Below are 23,430 nucleotides of genomic sequence, written 5' to 3'. Positions count from 1 at the left end.
GTATGCCTTGTTCTGTTTTCTTACATTGAGTTTTTTTGTATTTTCTATGTATATGTTGTATTTTGCACATGGTGGAATGAAAACTCAGACTTTGTATCAAACAGCTGTATTTATTTTATTGTCATCAAAACCATCATCAAAAAGGCTCAGCAGAGGATGTACTTCCTGCTCCAGATCAGGAAGTCTAACATGCTTCAGGAGGTGCTGATCCAGTTCCACGCTGCTATAATCCAATCTGTTCTCCGGTCATCCATCACTGTCTGGTTTGTAGAGACGGTGATGGATGTTGTTGTCTGTTCCTGTCCAAACAGGAAAGGAACAGACTACAACAGACTGTCAGGACTGCAGAGAAAATCAGTGGTGCCAACCTGCCCTACATTCAGGACTTATACACCTGCAGGAAAACAGGTAGAAAACATTACTGCAGACCCATCACACCCTGAACACAACCTGTTCCAACTCCTCTCCACTGGTAGACACCACAGAGCTCTGTACGGCTTCTTTCTTCTTCCCATAGGACACACTGATGAGCAGCTAGATCAGCCATAGTGTCAATGACCCTCTATTAGCAAAACACCCACTTACCTCCATTATAAACTATATTTTTATACTTTAAAATGCAGTTTTATATATATATATATATATATATATATATATATATATATATATATATATATATATATATATATATATATATATATATATATATATATATATATATATATTATCATGCATTATCAAGCTTTTCTTTATGTTGTTGGCCATTGGTGATTGTGCACATACGCCCATTTTTTATATACTTCATGCTTTACACACATAACATTTTTATCTGCCATTGTTTACTGTAATTTGTTCATCTTGTCCTGTTCTTGGCTGATTCCTGTGTTAGTACTTTGAAAGCAGAGTCAAATTCCTCTTATGTGCGCTCATATTTGGCCAATAAATCCAATTCTGATCCTGAAGCAAAAGAACAAACAAGAGATTATGAAACTGTGGGGGGACACATTTTGTCTTTGTGGATGCAAACAGTTTGTAAAAACGAAGGAAGAAGAAGAGGGTGTTGTACGCTGCTGCGGCCACAGGTGTCGCCAGTGCTCCCTGTGCAGCAGCAGCAACATGAACCGCAGCAGGAGAATTCAGTCCGCTCCACGCTCTCCATGTTGAAACGGAGCAATTTCTCCTCCAGCCGACTCCCACCGTCATCCACAGCCCGCCCGCTTTACCCCTCAACCCAGCTGTCTCTCTCAGCCCCGTGCTATGACGCTGGACTGGGAAGGAAGCTCGAAAACAACTGTATGAGTGCCACGCAGGTCGACACAGAGTAAGTTTGCATTTAACTGCTTCCTTACTAACTTATAGCACGCCAACACAGCGAGGAAGAAAACGGGACTATTTTTAGCGAGCGTTTCTTGTGTTTTCTTCAACTAAGGTGTGTTTTATGTGCTAACTTACGCTAGCTAGCGGAGCTCTAATAGCATTAACTGCTAACTAAAATGAGGAGGATTTGCCTTTTTCTCGGATACAGACGATAACGTTAGTTTAGAGCATCATAACGTCGCAATATTTGGAGGAATTTGGCCACTGGTGGTATGAACGTTATCTATCGTGTGTGCTCGGTTAGTCGCCTGGCTGGGTAGCGGCTAGCGTTACAAGCTAGCTCCAGAAAGTCACATTAAACCCTCATCACCACCACGTTAGCGGACCATGCCCCATGCGGCTGCGGCTTGGCTGTCACTTGTTTGCATGGCAACCGTGAACCGACGTCTAGGGTGGAGGTGACAAGCAAGGGCAAGTACATCTGTAGGATTTTCTCAGATTTACTCGTTTTACCCTCCTGCTGTCACATGCTTCAAGTGTAACGGTAAACCGGATTGATCATTTGGGAAACGTTAACCTATATGACAGTGGTTATGGCAGAACAGTCATCGGAGGAATAACCAGAGGCATTAACTGTACTTCTAAACAACCTCCATTACTCAGATGAATCGTGGACTTGACATGTTGCGTACAGTATGTAACGTTGAGTGTGGTGCTAAGGGTGATTCAAAGGAGAGAGGTGAGGCTGGCTCACAATTAAATGTCAAATATATGCAAGGCAGGCCAAGACATCTTGGATGGTTCAACTTGTTCATGTTTCCACTTCAGTGTTTCTTTTCATGACAAAGCCTTTATGACCTGAATATGACTTAGAATTACAGTTAGTCATTTGGCAGTCCCTTTTATCCAAAGCGACGTACATATGAATTCCCATACCGATGGCACAGCATCGGGGACAGTTTTTGGGGTTCAGTATCTTGCCCAAGGATGCTTCGGCATGTGGACTGCCAAGGCCAGGGATCGAACCACCAACCTCCTGATCGGCGGTAGTAGTGTGTATGCGTCAGATGATAAGTTACAAGAAATTGCACAATATGTTTGTGTCTTCATTACAAAACTTGTCCAGAGCAACAAGAAGTGTATTTTTTAACTTTAAGATGTCTTGTTTTGTACATATCTAGGTCATAACATTAAAAAAAAAAAAAAAAAAAAGGTGACGCATACGTTATGCATTTATAAGGCATATAATACTTTTTTTTTTTTTCTGACAGAGTGACAGTAGTGTCAACCTCAGAAATCCAGTATGGGTCTGGCTATACTTGTGATACTTCATCTTGAAGAGATAATGACTAAATGTGGAGATTTTAAAGTGCCACTTCGCCTCATCCATCTCTTTCCATTGTAGACAGAGATAGAAGAGCTCATGATCTTTAATCGTGTGGTATTATGTGGAGTTGAGCTTTACTGGAGATGAGAATAGCACAGAAGTGCACTTTAGTTAATAGTTAAAAGGGTGACTGGAATGTGTCATTCAAAATGCTGGAAAAAAAACCAACAAAAAACAAAAATCTCAAGAGATGGCAATCGAAGCACAAGAGGAAATGATTACCTTAGTGCTGGAAGTGAATGTCAGGTGATATTTGGGAGAATTGCAGCTGAGTGAGAAAAGACAGTCTAATAGTCTGCCTCTTTTTTCCCCCCACTTTCTCTTTTTGTCAAAGCTCTGCAAAGTCCTGATTTGCTTTGTTGTCTCAGCTGACATCATTCAGAGTTGGTTATACAGAGTAATGAAGGCCTGACCTGATATGTAGGGTTAGGATTCCCTGCCGGACTGGAACTGAACAAAAATTGATCTCATATTGACTGACCGCAAAATGTCACACTGGAAACGGTGTCAGTAGCGAGGATGGTAACATACTGTATAGGCATTTGAAGGTCATTAATACTGCAAGGCCATTGGAAATAGGTCACAAGATAAATAACTATAAAGACACTACTGCAACAACATTGATTGTAAAAAAGCAGGGATGCTGTGTAAAACATAAATAAAAACAGAAAGGAATGATTTGTAAATACTTTCTGAGCTATATTCAGTCGTACAGTACAAAGACAAGATATTTAATGTTCTAACTTGTTTTTTTTTTACAAATATACACTCGTTCTGAGTTTGATGCCTGCAACGCGTTCCAGAAAAGTTGTGACTGTGGCCTTTTTGCCGCTGTGTTACATCACCTTTTCTTTTAACAACACTCAGTGAGTGTTTGGGAACTGAGGACTCTGATTGTTGAAGTTTTGAAGCTTTCTCTTTCTTCCTTGATATACGACTTCAGAGCGACTGAGCCTTTCCAGGATGCTCCTTTCATACCCAATCGTGATACTATCACCTGTTACCAATGAGCCTGTTTACCTGTGGAATGTTCCAAACAGGTTTTTTGGAGCATTCCACAACTTTCCCAGTCTTTAGCTGCTCCTGTCCCAACGTGTTTGAAACATGTTGAATAAGCAAATATTTTCAAAAATCAATGAAGTTGATGAGGTCAAACATTAAATGTATTGTATTTGTACTGTTTTCAATTTAATATATCAAAAAGTATCAGAAAGTTATTACATTCCATTTTATGTATGTTTTACAAACATTTTAAAATGACATTGTGTTTCTACATCTGGTTGTAATCTGGTGTGTGTTGCTTTAAATATTCTTTCTAATGCCCTTCATTAGATTGAGTTTCAATCCTCTACAACCAAACAAATTAACACCCTTTTTCACCTTTAAGTTTTTCCAACCTAGCTTTTATAATGATGTTATCTGTTAACACCCAAAGTCTAGTCTTGCCACGTGACAGTCTGCCTTGCTCTAATCAGGTGGGGATATTTAATGGTGTTGGTCCCTAAGCCTATCAACTAGAACTGTGGCTTTGCTCTGCTGTGACTGACAAATGGGGAGAGAGTTGTCGCGAAAGAAGGAAAGAGAAATGAGTGGTGGTGAGAATGTGAGGAGCTTTTTCTGTGGGTGGTTAGTGCTGTTTTTTTTTTTTTTATCAATGCTTTTTCTAGCAGGAAGACACAGCAACAGATGTCCCAGCTTCCATGCTGTGCTGTGAGGAATACTCATGTCCAACCGCATACTGTAGGTCTGAGTATAGGAGACACTTCCCTCGGGTGTTCTGGTGGCCTACGGGTTCTGGTGGCTGACTGTGTAACTGCACAGTGTCTCTGGTTAAAGTCCAGCTGGGGACCTTTGTGACACGTCATCTCTCCTCTGGTTTCTAGTCTAACCTCTTAATATCTGCCATAAGAAAAATTCATAATCTTTCTTTGGAATTTCAGGTGAGCACGGTCAGGATTGTTGATTGTTTTTAAATGGCTTATTTGGAAGTATGACATTTTAGAAAGACTGGAAACAGAGAAAGAAAGTATGACAGGTGAGACCCTCCTGCCTGCAGTCAGTCTGAAATGTTGTGGTTAGCATTTCATAGTAAACTCTTTAAACCACTTGATCACCAGAATGCCTAAGCAAATGCATCATCAGGTTTATCTGTGGCCATTTTTTTTTTTGCCCATCGGAGAAGCATGAAGGCTGTCGCTGGTGTGCAGTCAGCAAATGTTTGGATTCGGGGTTTTGTTATTTTTAGGGTATCAGTGGAATTAAATGATAACAAGTGTCAGGCCGCAAATGCCACAGTCTCCACAAATAGATCTTAATCTAACTACTGTAAAACACTTTTGTGTCACTCCTATTTTACTGTGCTTCCTATTCATTCAAATGATTGGAGCATCACTGCTTTCTCTTTAACTCATTACATCAGAGTTACATCAGAGCTGTAATCAAGTTTATTATGTCCCATGTAATATTTCAGATGTTTGCTTACTGACAGAAGATAACAAGGCAGTTGACTTAAAGCTGACTGTTCTGCTGAATTGCTGTGTTGTCATCCGAGTGTTTCCCACAGGTTGATCGTTTACTTATGGCAGTGGGTTGCACAGCGTGTGACCTCTGCAGCTTGCCATGGCAAAGCATTACCAGCAGAATCACTGCAAAGTTTAAATTTAAAATAAAGAATTTGTGGACCCACCCAGCTCAATGAAATTCATATTTTAGCTACCTGGGTGGGTCTTAGTCTTCTTGGGTGGGCTACCCAGAATGCTGAAAAGTATATTCATCGACCATCATCAATCTTTTTATACATTTATATGAGGTGAGAGCTAAATTTGTATCGTTCACCTCTCTTGCATAAACATGCAGGCCAAAGTCTTTCGTTTTCAGTCGTACAAAAGTGTAAGATGTGTTTATGACGCTGTGTAACTGGTGTTGGAATGCAACTCTGCACAACCCCGCTGAGACACTGGATTAGAGTATTTTTTTTGTACATAATGTGTGTCTTAAAATTTGAATCAGCAAAATGTCACTAAAAATGCTGTTCAAAACAAAATTGTTACTGTCTACATAAGATAAAGTAATTTTGTATGAAAGCCCACATTTTTCTTAGTCATTTTCCTAGAGATACTGAACCCTATAAACTAGTCATTTGAATATGACTGCTCTTAACAATGGTTTCCTTCTCTAGGGTTTGATAAGTGGCTCAGAGCTGCTCCGGTTCCCCTGGGATGTAAACGCTTTCCCCGACATCTAGTGGGGGAATCTAGGCTAACACTGCTCCATATTGAATCTCTCTCTGCCCCCAGAGAGCAAACGCACTTTTAGCAGCCTCTATTGTGCCAAGATTCCCTTCATCTCCCATGGTCTTACAGAGTTTTTTTTGTCCCAAGTTATTTTACAGCTGCAAGTTGGCCATTATGTCTAAAAACAGGTCCCTTTCTCAGAGAATGTCACTTATTTCCCAGAGAAAAGTCATCCGTGTGAACACAATACAGCAGTACTGACATTTTCAAGGTTGTGATATAATTGCATCATTAAATGGGGAAAAGAGAGCAAACATGGTGACATATACTGCATGCTGCATGGCCCCATACATGTGAAGAAAGACAATTAAAGCTTTTAGCCAAATGGTTGCATTTATTTATACAGATGTCACACTTTAAATGCCACATTACATCAATGTGAATGCTGTTACAGTTAAGGGTGTGCTATATGTCGTTCATGAAAATTAATATCAGGCAATCTTCCTTGTTGATGTAATGACATCATACCGTTATGCACAACAACAGGCATGGCTGAAAGCGAAACAATCATTGCTGGTGGCTCCACAGTGGAGGAGTTGGTGTGAAAAAGGGGCAACCACTTCAGTAGCGTGGAAGTGGTATGTTCACAAAACCTCAACCGTGGATGAACTACAGAGCGCTATCTAAGCCTGATGTGCACTACAGTACAGCAACAGCCAATTGAAGCTCTATCTGGATGAGACTGTCATGCTTTGGTCAATGTCTTCACAATGCCATCGGTAAGTTTCATTGCATATGAAAAATTGATTCAGATGGGAAAGTATCACATAGCCTTCCTGTTGCTTTGAGGTTTAATAGAGCCCCCTCGATGTAAATGATGGTAAAGGTCCAATGTGTAGGATTTGATGATATCTAGCGATGAGGTTGCAGATTGCAACCAGAACCAGAACACCTCTTGCCTCACCCTCCCCTACCTTGGCTGCTAAAAATACAAAAAATACAAAGCCTTCGCTTGAGCCAGTGTTTGGCCTATCAAATGAACTACAAAATTCTAGAATAATTTTCACAAGGATGTCATATGAATATTACTGCTATACAATACAATACAGGAAATTCAGAAAATATTGCAGATAGGCTTATAGGAGAGAAAAATACCATAGCCCATGCTACAATAAGGTAACTATAAGGTAAGGTAATTCTATATTCAGGCATCAAATCATTGTAGTAATAATATAGAAATACAGTATATTTTCAGTAGGTAGGTGTTCTATGCCTAAGCTAATGTTGATATTGTAGAAATGTGATTTCTAACTGCTTAACTTCTCCCTCTCTTTTTTGCTGTCTCACTGCAGAAAGAAGTGTTCAGGACATTAGGGTTGACAGAGCTGTGGGAGTTTGCAAAGAGATTGTCAGTGCTTTTTCTCACAGTCGGAAGAGGCAACAGGCACTTCAAGATGTTCAAAAAGACATGGGCCTGCCTCAACACAAACTTACAGGATAACAAGAGATGGTGATTAAGGCAAAAGAAGATCCAGCAGCCAGAATGAGAAAAGGTCATCACACAGGTCTTGGCTAGTCCTGATGTGGCAAGAGGTTCCTGAGTCTGTTCGCAACGCCTGGAATTCACAGATGCTCTGTCTGCTGACAACCATGTTGCTGTCTCATGCTTGAAGTCTGCGCTTAATTGTTTAACAGTGACATACTACAAGTGAAGGAGAACGACAGGGACCTCACCAAGACAATAAAGAACTCAGTACTGGAGTACTTGAACAGAAAGTATGACGACCCTCAAGTTGAGAAACTGATAAGTCTGGTAACTATGCTTGACCCGCAGTACCACACTCAGTACATGGGCCTGGAAGAGATCCAGGTCATATGAGCCAGAGCAGTTTGAGAGAAGGAACATCTGCCTCTGAAACCCCTTGTAGAAGCTTCAGGATCAGCAGAAGACACAGCAAGTCGTGCAAAGAGACCAAAGAAGACTCTTGGAAGCTTTTTCAAGAGGACAGCAAGACAGGGTTGTCTGAAAAAGAGAAGGCTGAGGCTGAACTACAGCTGCTTACAGTGTCCACCAGCAGAAGCTCATTTGGTGGAAGCTACACAAAGTTAACTTTCCTCAGGTCAGACGTTTAGCAAAAGAAAATACATGTGCATCCCAGCCACCAATGCAGCCTCATAAGATATGTACTTTTGTTGCACTATTTACATTTTATTTTGTTGCAGTTGTATGTTCTTGAAATTAATAATAAATATTTTTTTAATATATCCGGAGTATTGTAGTTGCAGAAATACCTAAAAATATCATATATTATTTTTGGGCCACATTGTCATATTACACCTGTCTGTGAGATCTAAATCTCTGCCATATTATTGGCTGTTTTTCATGGTGACACCAGCATTATAACAGGCTGTAATGTCTGTAAATGGTAGTCTTTTGTGTTACGACCACGTCAATCTAGGGAAGCAGCTTTTCCATTTCTCATAACAGAAGTGAGACAAAGACAAACGGTTCCTTTTTTAAGACATCTGAAACAATATTTATGACTCACATGCAACAGTTTCAGTAGAAACTCGATTTTTCCATCCTGCGATTTCCATGCAGATTGTCAAAGTGCCGGTGATGTTATTTGCATAGTGAGTCCTGTAATACTTTAACTAATCATCTTTGTTGCTGTAACTTTTTTTTTACCATCACTTCTTTACTAAAAACCCCAAATTGCAGACTTTTTAACTCCATACTAGCTTGACAGTATATCCCCAGTGTTGTTATGCTGTGTGAACCCATATTGTTACTTACTTGTATGACCTTAACACTTGTTAAAGTGTGGTCACATGCCTTAGTACTGCAAGAAATATTCTGGAGATAATCTGCTAAATATTTGACTGCAGTTGAAAACGCAGGCTTTTTTTTCATCTCTGTGATGATCTTAAGATTTTAGTTTCACAGAATTGACATCACACACACACACACACACACACACACACACACACACACACACACACACACACACACACACACACACACACACACACACACACACACACACTAACCTCCTGACCCCATGACGTTTGTTCCTTGACTGCTGGTAGCTGGTGTGTGTATTTATAGAGCAGGTTTAACACCGTAGAGCCACCGCTCTTCTTTTTACAGAAGCAGCAGCGGCCGTGGTGTTTCCACGGCAGCTTGTGCCTCTGCAATCGATATCCACCTCTCACTCATCTCTAGCTTAATGTATGGAGCTGCTGCTTGTGTAAAAGCTCCCAGTTTTACACAGGATCTAGTGCAACAATTTAGCAAATTACCTGCAGTACAAGAATTAGGAGGGTGGCACATAAGTCTTTGTCATGATCTACATTTGTTTCAAAGCTGTTTCTGAGTGGCAGGCCTTGCACAGGGACTTTGTCCAGTCCCTGAATGTGATTGCTGCTGTGTGCCACCCATGTCAAATGCTGATAATCTGCAGTTTGAAGGGATAAGCCGTAGCATCTGTGTGAAGTTTACAGCAGGGTTGTATGTGTTTGTTTTTTTTTTTTTAACATCCTTTATTACATTGAGTGTATTATTATGAGAGATGTGTTGCTGAGAGGCTTGATTACGTCACGGTTTTAACGTCAGCCTGTTAAAGCCCTGTTTGGAGGGCCATAGTGGTGCTCTGTGCAGATTCTGTCAGATTGGCTCTAATTTTTGGCACCTGCATGCTGTTTTCATGTCATGGCATCTTTACTACAGACAAATTAGTTAATATCTCTTAATATTAGGGCTGCCCTGACTTGAGATTTTCCGAATCGACTAGTATTTGTTAGTTCCAGCCATTAGTTAACTATTTGTTGCACATTTTATTATTTATTTATTATTTATGGTGCATCAGAAAATGGTTTGAATTCCGGGGCTCAGAAAGCATGTTTTGGGTAACATTGTTAACATTGTTACATTGCAGAAAATTACAAAACGGTCATAAAGAGCCTATTAAATATACATTTTACAAGCTCATGCATGAAGTGAGTCGCCTGGTAACAAAAGGCAAAAGCGGGAATGATTCTGAATGCGTCGCAACAACCAGGAGACCACAGAGATTGAACATTGTGTTCACTGATTTCAACACAGTGTAACGTCACACAGGTCTCGTCATTCAAAACACAGAAACATATAACTTCTGACTTCATGATAATAAATGCTTGCGGACTTAACAACATGATGGATCATGTACACTTACAAATTCACTCTCCTGTATTGCTTCACACCTCTGCTGTTCCCATCTGAACCTACCGTGTGTTCATCGTCCCTGAAGTCAGAATCCTGGTCATAGATGTTGTAAATCACCTCTATACTGTATTCCCTGTTGTCAAAGTGGCCTTCATCAGCCTGGGCTGTGTTCCCCACCAGCATTCCCTGGACCTGAAAACCTCCTTCTCCATCCACCTGCCCAAAGCTCCCATGCTTGTGGTGTAAACACCAGCATGCCCCGATGCTCCAAGCTCACACGCAGAGTCAGCTAGCTGCACGGCTAACAGAGCTCACTACATAACTACACTACCTACCATTAGATAGCAGCTGCTACAGTTATCAGCTGACTGCCATGTTACAAGAGAACTGATCTGTGTTCAGACTGTCCCCCCAATACTTTTGTCATGGCCAAACGACAAGGCCCAGCTCCCAAATGGAGTTTGATATGATGTCAAAACTGTGTTGCTGATGCATGAGCTTTGTATTTATGAGGCTGTGTAATATGTGTAGTCTCTGTTTTCCTAATGCAGTAGTCAGGCGACTGAAGAAAGTGACACTGTTAGATTACGCTTGGAGGAAAATTGTGACACTCAGGCATAGCTGGCTTTGCCAAGTAGCTCCAAGAAAGCAAGCGTCGCCTCAACCTTTAAGAAACAACTCAGGTTTCAGAGCATGAACAGTTTCCATGACATGGAACGTCAGTCTTAAAGTGATACTCTAGCCCAAATCCATCTTTTGGCTATTTAATCCTGGCACTCTGTATATGAAACTGTAAAAAGGGTGACTGTAATTGGGTTTTAGCTCTGACTTTTCCCAATGATTGTGGTATTGGACAGCAAACAAATCAAAAACTTTCATAGAAACTTCTATAGAGATGGGGTGAGTCATCCAGGAGAACAGTTGTTGATATTGCTATCTCTACTTCACAATGCGATTGCATGTTAGCATGCAAGATTTACCGTTTCTGTTGCTCCTCCCCTGCGATCAAGAACCGTTTGGTTTTTTCTTTTTTTCCCACCACACACACACACACACACACACACACACACACACAAAAGCTAGCAGACCATGAGGAGATATTCACTGATTTTCAATTCCCAGTCATTCTGGAGAATGACATATCTTTCTCCAGAATGACTCACCCACCTTTTACCACTGCAGCAGTCATTTCTCTGCATTCTCTCGCTCCAGTGTTGGTGTCTGTCTGTGTCTGGCACTTACTGAGATAAACACATCTTGGTCTGATCTGTTTACTGAATTCAAATTGGCATTGAACTTCACATCTAACTGCAGGAATGTAGGCAAACAAGTATATTTTTCTAAAATGTCAAAGAACTCCTTTAATGGTGATAGTTTTGTTGATGCAGCGTTGCATTTGCTTATTTTTGCTGCTGGTTTTGACGAATTGATCTGTGTCATCTTCCAATCAGCACATGATTTCCACATGCAGCCAACACATTCATGGTTAAGTGGCTGTTCAACTAACCTTTATGTAAACGAGGGACATGATGAGCGATGGCATCTCTTGTTTTTCACTAACAAGTATATCCTACTTTGACGCACATGTTCGAATAGAAATGTCCACCAGTATGCAGAAGAAAACCCACATGCTGTGCATTTGTTTGTCTGTGGCCACATATAACATCCTGTGCTCACCACATGTGACTTGTCAGTGGGTGTGCAGCAGTGCAGCGGAAAAAAGAAACCTTATCTACCCCATCCAGATCGACACAGCGAGGTGGCTCAGTGGTTGATCTGATTGGGTCCACGGCTTTTCTACCGTCCTGGGTTGAATGCAGCTCAGACACTACCAGGCTTTGGCAAAAATTCCAAAGCAAGCTGTTTTACCCATGTGACATAGTAGATACCTTTTACATTTACTAGAACCAAAGCTGCACAAGGCAAACACAATGTCACTCCCCCAGAGTGAAGTTTGCAACTTCAGCTACATAAACATTACCATTTTCTTTATGTATATTCCATATCAGTGTCGTGTTTACAAGCATAGTAATTTGTTAACAACCAAGTTTTGGGACCTTGGCCCATTTTAGATGGTTGCTGCTGACTGTTTGTCCGATAGATCAGTTGCTCACCAGTTTTATTGTGGCCACCCAGAGTGGAACCTAATGGCACGGATGACAGGCCCCGGGGTAGGAGGGCATGTGATGAGCACTAATTAGTCTGTAAGACATTTGAGTGCACTTAATGGTAAGCACCCTTAGACCCAGTACTATTCCTGTAAAGTCTAATCTGCGCTCATTATGTGCAGTGAATGCACACTGTGTGTCCCTGTGTCTCATGCTTCTGTTTTTTCTGCCTTCGTGCAGGGAGAATGATTTTGTTTATGGTCTGTCTCTGTTTGTCTGTGTGCCCTGGCTTACCGTGGTAACCAATCCCTGTGTACCTAGGGGCACTTGTAAATATCAGCCTTCATTATCCACTTAGATCAGACTGTCAGATCTAGGAGCAGGTGAAGGACTTTGTCTAATCAGTTAATTGAAAACACTTTCACCACTTTCAGCTTTGCTCAAGATTAAATTAAGCAAAGTGGATGTACATGGGTGGAGATGAAGGTAGATGTAGATGGAAGTTTTTCATTTGAATAAAATCAAGGCATCTGCATATGTTTTGTTTCTGTTTGCACACAATCACTTTATTGTCCAAAATTTGGTTTTTGAGCATCTGTGTTTTTGAGATTATCGGTGAAATGCCCACAATGTAAAGATACAAGAGAGGAGGAGTAATAAGTATTTACCCTTGGGAAAAATAACAATCAATAAAATATGTGTGAACAAGTTTGACAAGTGAAGAAAGAAAAAAATGAGAGAAGTAAGATTGCCTAAGGAGGCGAAGGATCTAAAGGCCCAATCTGAATAGTCCATCCATCCATCCATTTTCTATACTACTATGACTATCCCTTTTCGGGGTTGCGGGGGGGCTGGAGCCTATCCCAGCTGTCAACGGGCGAGAGGTGGGGTACACCCTGAACCGGTTGCCAGTTGATCGCAGGGCAGCATATATAGACATACGACCATTCACGCTCACACTCATACCTAAGGACAATTTAGAGTCACCAATTAACCTAATGAGCATGTTTTTGGTCTGTGGGAGGAAGCCAGATGATGTGCAGAATTTCAAACACTGTAGATGGACAGATATGGATGTGCAAGGACTTTGTGTCATGTTTGAAGTCTATGCTATATCTTAAATCAATAAAATCTCTTGGCTGTTAAAAATATCAACCAGTTGTTCTCACTAATCAGTTTTGGCTCAGTCTCTTGCCACTACTGTATCCTGTATCCTAAGTTGGAGCACCCACTTCCAGCCTCAAGATATTATTCACGCTTCCCATTGTTTCCCTTAATTGAGGCAGAGACACAACTCTGAATCAGTGGGCAGTATCTGGCCTGGACCCCTGCTATGAGTCAGTCTTGGCTCTCTGCTGGGAAAGTTGGCGAGCTTAAAGTGTTCTTATGTAAATGTTACCTAGTTGTGTGCTTGAAAAGAAGCATGCAGAGCACTAGTTGTGCAATATGCATCGGCAACGTTTCAGCCATCCATAACCATATAGTTTTCTATTTCAGGCTGAGTGTGGCTAATCTTTCTCTTGCTCTATTTTGGCCCAATTACTTGAAGCTATGAGTAGGAAGCACAGGACTCTGGCAAACCCACAAGCTTCTGCAGTAAGCTGTACATCAGCTCTCACAGTGACAAGTACTTTCTGTAAGTCTGGCTCAAGGTGTTGTCAAGTCCATATGACAGTGGTATATTTGGTGTGTTGTTGTACAGCACAGTGGAGGTAGAAGAAATGCAATGCAGGTCATGGGGTGAAAGCACTCTCCTAGTCTTGCAGCGTTACTTTTACGTGGCATTGGGTTTATTTTAATGTGCTCTGAATTGGTCTCAAGAACAGATACTTAAACATCTGTTCTGAATGAGAAAATGTAGGACAGTGAGGAGTGTGTATTAGAAAGTGCTGTAGTTCTGGACTCCTTCCATCCAAACCATGCCACATTCTGGGTCACAGTGTCTTCCTCCACTTCTCAGTCTGTGTATGTGCACACTTTGTACATTTTACCATTCTAGTGCCATACATTTAAATGTCATACATCCATCTTTTATTTGTACATAATTAGAAACTAGTTCTGTTATTTTGAGGATTCCATCATCCTCTGAGATGATCTTGAATTTTTCCCTTTTCTTCCCTGTTTTTCATGTTTTTTCGGTTTCCTTCAGTTGCGCCCTGTGTTTTGCTTCCATCTCCTCTTCACTGCCTTTGTATTTGTCCCTTAAGCGCTTCGAGGTCAGCTCAGGGATTCTCTCAGTTCACTTCTTATTTAGGTTAGATGTACTCAAGTGTTATGGCTTCCTCCATTGCTCAGCGATGGCATTTGAAGGCATAGATTCCATCTTTGCTGCCCAACCCATTTTACACTTGTTGGTTTTCCAGGAGATCATTAGCTGGGTTGTTATCCACAGAGGTCCGTGCCAAGAACGTTTTATGAACTGCTGAATTATTATGTTTATTTTTTGCAGGTTTGAGGCAGTTACTGATAACCTTGGTGAAGTCAGGGAATTGGTGATACTGTATCTTTGAAATATAGCTCAAATTTCATAGAGCCAACCTCTACTGTGCAAATGTGTTTTCCTGCAACAAGACATACTGAATTGTTTTGGGTTCAGTGATTGCGCTATTGCATTTGTGGATGTGACTCTGCATCTGTTAGGGATCATATTAATGTTCTTGTTGTATATTAGGGGTGTGTGTGTGTGTGTGTGTGTGTGTGTGTGTGTGTGTGTGTGTGTGTGTGTGTGTGTGTGTGTGTGTGTGTGTGTGTGTGTGTGCTTGCTACTGTGTGAATTGATATGTGTGTTGTTTTAGTTTTTGGATTTGTGGCTTATCACACATCCCAGCTGTTGGAGAATGCATTGTTTGCAAAGGCAGGATTAAGAGGCATTTCAAGGAAAAACAAAGTCAGACCAGAATCGGGTGTTGAAAGCAGCATTTTTAGCTGCGAACAATACAATATAATTATGCCAAGTACAACCAATTAGAAAGATAAGTGGGGCTGTCAAAATTGGCCAAAAGTAACATTGAATTATTCGGCTAGAAAAAAAATGGGTTCCAACCATTTGAATAGCTATTTTAGCGCAATATGTGCATAAAAATAGTACCAATACAGTGAGACGTAGTACTTGTATATGTAAACGTAAACATGTCCTTAACAATATTTACATACATACACATTTCAAAGCATACAAATAAAATAAGGTGTTATATATTGTTATGTATTGTTGCGTTACTATTTTTATTTTGTTATTTGATAAGCCTACTGGATGCTGTAGGCTGTACTAATTTATTTGTGCCAGAGTGTAGCCAAAGATGTGTTGTGAATTTCATTTGTATTTATTTGTTTATTTATTTATTTACGGCTACTCGCTGTATTTGACCTAAGATGTATATTTGTTGTCAGTAGTTGTCAATGTTATTGATTAATATTGTATTTCTGATGTTCAGAGAATAAAAAGCTGAAACATGTATCACATTTTTGTCATGTGAAAGTAATAATAATAGTAATAGACTTTATTTGTGTAGCATCTTTCATACAAGAAATCTTTACAGTAAAGAAATACATGCACTGAGTGCTTCACATAAAGATAGACATCACCAAACAAAAATGTTAAAAATGTCAAAAATGATAATGTAACATAAGATGGAAAATCACAGTTGAAGTGTATTGTAGCCACCTTTTGGCACGAGAGGGTGTAGCAGTAATACCGTATACTGCGGGAGTGTTTGGGGAAGCTTTAGCCCAACCCTTGTCTTTAAACAAATATTGGCAAAATTACTCATGTCATGCACAAAGTGGATGTCCTAACTGACTTGCAAAAACTACAGTGGTTAAAAATATGTTTTAATGACGTAAACAAACGTGTATTTATATTTCCGACTTCAGCTGTATCAGTCACAGTTTTACTTTCAGTTACCATATTTATTGGATTGTATCCAAGATCAACTGTCGTTCTTTTGTCCCCAAATCTGCATTAGCTGGAGACCACCTGTGATTGAGTGACATTAGTGTGTGTGCAGATGGTAAACAGATTCGGGTGTTCGGCCCAAAGACATGTTGGCAGCTCCCTCTGGTCTGGGACTGGGTGGGTTGGGGCTCCACCCTCCTTAGCACAGTGGTGTGACCAGGAGGAGCATGGGAAGGAGAGACACCGGGAGTGAGCCAGTTTGTCTGTTTGTACTGTGCGAATTAAAGTGAAACCTTACTCTGAACTTCTGTACCCCTGCAGGTGAGACAGGTTGCTCCAACAAAGGCATCTGGATGCGGTGTCTCCTGCGACTCAGGTGAAAGGTAAGCTGAGCTCTCAGCTGCTGGCCTGCTCTTTAATGCCTTAATAATGCATATGCTCGGTTAAACCTATTTGTTTTTGCTTCAGTTAATCAAAAGGTTTGCGTGTGCCATTCCTATGTTACAGTCCAAGGTTAAGCTTTAATTTGTGGACCTTTTTTATCTCAGGCGTCAGTCTACTTTCAAAATTTGACACAAATGCAAGTACATTTTTACCCAGTGTTGCCAGGAGGGATAACTCACTTTTTCAGCAGAAAAGAGAATTAGGGCATGTCTCTTAAGGTGTGCAATAGATGTACTTTCTGTTTATGTCAGTTTTTATTACACTGTAAGTCTGCTTGCTTTTTGCAGTTATTTGATCACAATGACAGTTAAGTTTACCTTTGTGCTGTTTCGGTAACTTCTGCATTTCCACCTTAGCAATTGTGCGTCAGTGTTCCAAAGTTGGAGCACAGTGCAACATTGGAAGAACAGAAACAGTTTGACAGAACTGAGATCAACAGCTCACAGGGTGTGTCAGATTCATTTGGGTAAGAAGGGAGTAAATGTTGGAGTTGCACAAGGACTGTTGGCTACAGAATAATACTTCAGAGATATATGCAAAGCCTTAAAGCAGGCAGTTTGCCTGGAGTACATGTTGATCTTTCATACAGTGGCAGAGGAAGTGTAATGACTAGTTACGGTTTCTTTTTTCAGCTTCCCACCCTTAGTACACTGTATATTTTAGTCTGCCTTGGAAGGATAAGTGTGCCAGTGTCTTTATGCATGTTGGTTAGCTGTATAAACAGCACTGGAGACAGTCAGCTCTTGAGCACATCTGTCCATTGGGCGTAAAGATGGAAACCAGGTGTTCTTCTTACACTTAGTCAAATGAATTTAGTTGCCTTGCTGTAGAAAAGTTCCCTTTGGTGTGATGGAATCGCAGAATAGATCTGTCTCTGTCTCTGCTTTTGCTTTTGCTTTCCTGAAACTGTGTTGGTGTTACTTCAGTTAGAAACTTTCCTTTGCTATTCCATACAGTCCTAAGATGGTACAGTAGCAGACTGAACTGTGGTGGTTGTGAAAAAACACTTGCCTGCTCATATCAGTCAGGAAGCATTTGGATTCAGCCTTTCCCAAGATGTTTATCTTGGCATGTGTTTGCAGCACAAAGACGTATGAGATTTAACAGCAAATTACACATTAACTGGGAAAAATGTCTCAACCAGCACCCAGTAGTTCACACCCAGGCTGCCCTTGCTTCATTTTTTTCATCTGCCTCAAAACCCACACACTTTCAGACTGTCTGATGTACTATTAAAGATAATGGTTATGAATAGTTTAGACTTTATGTTTTTGTCAACTGCCAACATAGTTTCCTTATCTGTTTTGTATTCCATTAATGAGGTTAAGTATTGTGCACACAGTGTAGACTCCATCACTCTGGCTTTGTTTGTTTTAGTCAGCCTATACCAACAGTTTGAAGTTAGCACTGTGGCACAATTTGATTTTCACGGGTAGAAAGTATCTCCACTAACTCAACTTTAGCTTCTTTTCACTTGTCTGTGTTAATAAAGGAGGTACTCAGAGTGGAAACTGTTTAGAATTTGAACTAACAGATAAATGTTCAAATTCACTGCCAGTCAATAGTAAATCATTATTTTGTGTTTGAAATCTACTATTCTACCAGCATTTGGCTGGTGGCTGGTGCTAATTTCTACCTGATCCTGTTGTATGTTGCAATGGGGGCAATGCGCATTTCCACAAGTGCAACAAGGATTTTGCATGTAAAGGCAGAAGCATGAACAATCTTTCACATGCAGATGGAGAAATGCAGTTTTTGACTGTCTACCTTTTAGTTCATCTCCCATAGCCCCATTCACCTCAGGTATGTTCTGTATGCTAGCATCTTAGAGCCCACACAGAGTTAGCTAAATTATACATACATGGGCTAATGACTAAAAATAACCATTATCCTAATGATTGTTTTAGCATTAAATATGGGTGTATCACAGTATAGCCTGTAGTAGTAGTGATTTATTCAAAACAATGCAGTTACTACCAGAAAGTTAATTTATATACAGTACATGTGAGAAAATACAGAAATGCTAATTTCACATAACCTTGAGACGGTTCATGAAAGACTACTCAGACAGTCAGGTCCTGACCTTGTAGTAATGAAGGAAAAGTAAGCCCATATTGGTTGTCAGGCAGAATAAATTAAAGGGAGAGCTAGTAATGTTAAATAGCATCTTCACGAGGTATTATAGAATTCCATTGACAGAAAATACCCAGCAGTCTCTTTTGATTAGCAAAGCAAAGTGTCATTTAATGAGATCGAGACTGAGGGAGCCGGTGTGAGATTTATGTTTATTTACTGTGTTCCTGATAGTTAAAGATTGGCAATATCCATCTTTGTGTTGGATCTGAGAATCCCCCAGTTTATTAGTGACACATGGAAACCAGTCTGGACTTATGATTCTGTCTAAAACATTATATTGATACCGAATGTAACACACTACTATGGAAATGTACATCCCAGTTTTACTTGGTTGGCAGTAGAAGTCTATGTGGTGGAGATCCCCAACCTTTATGTGATTTAGTTGCTTCAGAGTTGCTAATTAGCACCACTGTAAACCGACCAGATACGGGTCAATTTGTGACGTAACAAGTGAGTTTGGACAATCTGCCAGCCACGGTGATGCGTAAACACCAGGGGCATTAACAAATGATTGAATCATTCAGTGAAGAAGTCAACTCAGTCATCAGGTGCACAGTCGCACTGGGAGATATTTTGGTAGACCATCTGATCTGTGGGCTGGGTTGACTATAGATTATCTTTACCGCCATTACCAGTCAAATCATCTGAGTGTATTGAGCCTGAAGACACGGGCAGCAGAGGGGAGAGAGTGCAGTCCATTGATATCATTAATTTCCACTACTGTTGTCTGTCTCTATGTGTTGCCTCTGTGATTGACTGTTGACTTGTCCAGGGCAGACCCTGCCTGTCCCCCAGTGTCAGCTGGGATCAGCTCCTACCCTCTCTATGTACTCCACTGACTTGAGTATATGCTTAGCACTCTGGCTAGGATAAGCCTGTGTATCTATCAGTGAAAAGCCTTGACCAGCCTCAAGCATTAACATGTCTGTGAGTGGGGGATTGGATTGATGAAGGAACAGAAGGAGGGCAGGAAGTAGATACAAATGGAGGAGGATGGCCATGCTGTGGGAAGCCTTGATCTGTTACAGGCGCACAGTATAAGTGAAAGTATAGAGCAGATCACAAATTCTAATCTATAGAAAAGTCTAACCTCATTACATTACATTCATTTAGCTCACAGGCTGGTTTGTGACACGACTATCAAGTGACTGTTTGGATAAAGGGCAGAACTTGCACTCTTAGCAGGTTGACCCAATTACCTCCCATTCAGTGTTTTACAAATCATGAGCAAGTCTTGTTGTGGCAGTATCCATTCATCTCTGGTGTGTTAGCCCCCAGCAATCCAGCCAGCCAGTCAGCCAATTTCTTTTTTTTTTTTTTGTCTCTCCAGATATGAGAGGCTTGGAGTTTGGAGAGAAGTGGTGTGAAGTTGGCTTGTTTGCTCTCTCACTGTCCCTTGCTGGGAAGGAGAGTTTGGGGAGTCCCATGCTGAGATCAGACATGGGAGAGGAGGGTAGATGCTCATGGATCTCACCTAGTATCTCCGTTTTGTGAAGATGCTTGCAGCTAACGCATTTGTGTGGATTCATTTAAAATGTCTGCATGTATGCTGCATTGGCATACTGGTGGAGACTCTGATGTCTGTTTGATTTTGAAAAGCATTTTGGCTTTTTGTTGGAAAATTAAACCTGGAAGACAGTCAAAAACCGATGTACATTGTGAAAGGCTAATGTTTCTATTCATAGCAGTGCAAAAATAGAATGACTAGTAAAATGGCTTTAATGTATAGAGCAGAGGTTACAGGGACTTATGTTAGATATGGCAGTATATTTAAAGTTGTGTTCAGACTGTAGACAATTTAATTTGATTTATTGCACTAATATGGCTACTTGTGTTTTTGCCATCCAACTTTATTTTCGATAAAGTGACGATGCAACAACAATACAGACAGCTGTATAAAGCCAGCAACACACGCCAACCTTGTGTGTGCTAAATGTGCCTGTGTAGGTGTGTGATGGCTCAGACTCTGACTCATTTCAAAGCTCACCAGGAACTCTAGTCTTTTCACCAGTTTGTTCATTCAGAAAGTTCTATAGCTTTCTATTGCTTAGTTAAAATATGCAGTCAGTATTTGAGCAAAGAGCCAGCTCATGAGATGATTGGAAGGTAGAAGCAGCAGGTTTTTGTTGCCAAATAGGATGCTGCCACAAAATGCAGGACAAAGAGACAAATTTGCTTAAAGATGCCAGTTAAAAATGAAAATGGTACTTCAGAGACTACATTAACCATAATTTCTGCATCTTTGGCATCTGGCCATTGATTAAATGGTATGTTACTGTCTGAAGCAGAAATTATTATACTTTTTGTGTCTGCAACAAGTGTGTGTGTTCGTGCCGGTGTAACACATCAGTCTTAGCTTAATGGAATGACTGACTAATGTTGATTAACACAAATGGCGTCCTTTTGCCTGAATGATTATTGATACGACAAAATAATATAGTGAGGGTTGGGAACCCGAAGATTTATGCATATTTGTCCTCGCTGCAGTTAGTGTTGCTTGAAATACATGCATTTTGAGCGCAGTTCAAAGGATTGTGTGATTGTGTGCTTCTGTTCCAGCAATAGAAAATGTCTCATTTTTGGGAAAAGTATGAAGTGTAGGGCTGCAACTAACAATTATTTTCATCATACATTAATTAACTAACTAATTTATCGTTTAGTTTGTCAAAGGTAAAAAAATTGTTTCTATTTTCCAACTCACAGTCCAAAAAAACAAAAAAACAAAACAAAAAACCCCCCAAAAACCTGCAAATGCTTGCTGGAACCAGTAAATTTTTTGTTTGAAAACAGTGAAATTCAGCCATTCTTCCCACTGTTTTTCATACTGTTTTCTATATAATCTACAAAGCCTCTAACATTGACTTTGTATCTTTTTATTGTCTATTTGTTCTTTTTTCTACCACTTTTTTCTTTTTATTCTCACTGTTGTAACCAGTGAATTTCCCCAGCATGGGATCAATAAAGCCTTACCTTAATTGATTAATCAACTAATCATTGCAGCTCTATCCTTATGAACACAGCTGTCTGTGTTCATGTCCATTTTGGAGTATATTCAGGCCTTGAGGAGTCTGTAATTGACTCCTACCCTCTGTTCTTTGTTTTAGCATCATTAATTAAAGTCATATATGCGACACCTTGCCATCCACCATCCTTTGCTTAATGACCCTCCTTCTGTCCGGTCAGGATAGGCAGCCTCCAGGTCTCTGCTGGGAAGCATCTTTCTCTCCCAGCACACCTCCTGTATCTCCAAGAGCCCCTGCCCTCAACACACTCACTCCCGTGAGGACCACTCTTCACCCAGCCCATAGCCTGTGCTGGTTGAATCAGACACGAGCTCATTCACTGCTCCTTTTCTCTTTCTACCAGCCTCCGCAGCTTATTATTTCCTTTTCTGTCACAGAGGTTTTCAGCTCCATGAAAAGGCCTTGTCACGATGTAAAAGGGCCTTAAAATTGCTGCAGCGACTTGAAGTAGAGCGCAAGAAAGAATCTGATTTGTATAGCTGTTATATGTAATTCAAGGTGCAATGTGGAAAGTCTAATTGGCTGATGCATTGCTTTCTCATATCTTGACATTTCAGCTTTGGGAGTGGAAATGCAGGAGTGGCATTTAGAGGGAAGGTAGTTATGAAACTGGGGTGCCTTAGCATGAAATTCATAGATACCATCAAACTCTAAGATACTTGAATACTTTCATAAACTGCTCTTTTATGATGTGTTACCAAGACATACATTGGCATGTAAATGTTCCGGCAGCCGGGTCAAATCTATTATTATTTATAATTACTTTGGTTTTATACAATAGAGGAGTGAAAAAAGGAAAGCAGCCCAAACTCTAAGAGTTTTGAGCTCTCTCACCTTAATCAGGTTGATCGTGCTGCAGCTTGTTCACAGTCATTGTTTGGAAAGGCCAGGTGATGTAGATTTTAAAGCAGTATAAAACCTCAAACCTTGTCCCAACAGCCAGCAGCCACAGACTCCTCTAAGCAGCTGCTAGCACTCTGAAAAGTAAAATAATTGATGCCCACAATGCAGGAAGGCAAATCAGACCCCCCGCTGAACTACAAAAGACCTTCAGGAACATTCTGCAGACTGTGGAGTGGCGGTGCTCTGTTGTACTGTGCAGCAACACCTGCACAAACACCACCTTCAAGGAACAATCATCAGAAGAAAACCTTTCCTGCTTCCTCACCACAATGTTCAGCATTATAAGTTTGTAAAGGAACATGCGAGTGTGATGCATTTTCCTACATCAGTCCTGTGGACTCCATGAAAAGGCCTTGTCACGATGTAAGAGGGCCTTTAAATTGCTGCAGCGACTTGAAGTAGAGCGCAAGAAAGAATCTGATTTGTATAGCTGTTATATGTAATTCAATACCTGTGGACTGATATGGATTAAATAGAACGTTTTGGCTCCGACTGTAAAGCACAGGGGTGGATCGATCATGATTTGGGTTTGTGTTGCAGGCGCTGGCTGAGGAGCGTTTCACTGGTAGAGGGAAAAATGGATTCAATTAAATAGCAGTGAACTTCACATTTCTGTAAAAAAGCTAAAAATAAAAAGTGGTTACTTCTGTAACAGTGAGTCTCTAAGTCACTTAGTAACAGGATTTTGACCAAACTTTTGCATGCCACTGCATATTACTTCTCATGGATTCTCTTCTCTTATAGCAACATCCTTCTAAGGTCTCAAAGGAGTACACAATGGAA

General features: G+C 40.6%; 1 protein-coding gene across 2 annotated transcripts in view; it reads left to right on the top strand.

Annotated features, from left to right (window-relative positions):
• The first annotated feature begins 1,090 nt into the window (after positions 1 to 1,090).
• osbpl5 (oxysterol binding protein-like 5) overlaps positions 1,091 to 23,430 on the top strand; it is a 48,044-nt gene continuing 25,704 nt past the window's right edge. For both annotated transcript variants that reach the window (XM_070971787.1, XM_070971785.1), the window contains exons 1-2: positions 1,091 to 1,321; positions 16,463 to 16,524. The gene's annotated coding sequence lies outside the window, so the exon portion shown is untranslated. The remainder of the gene's footprint in view (positions 1,322 to 16,462; positions 16,525 to 23,430) is intronic.

Source organism: Chaetodon trifascialis, chromosome 10 (genome assembly GCF_039877785.1).
Source record: "Chaetodon trifascialis isolate fChaTrf1 chromosome 10, fChaTrf1.hap1, whole genome shotgun sequence".
Taxonomy (NCBI): Eukaryota; Metazoa; Chordata; class Actinopteri; order Chaetodontiformes; family Chaetodontidae; genus Chaetodon; species Chaetodon trifascialis.
Note: the sequence above shows the minus strand (reverse complement) of the source record. Positions and strands in the feature narration are given on the sequence as shown.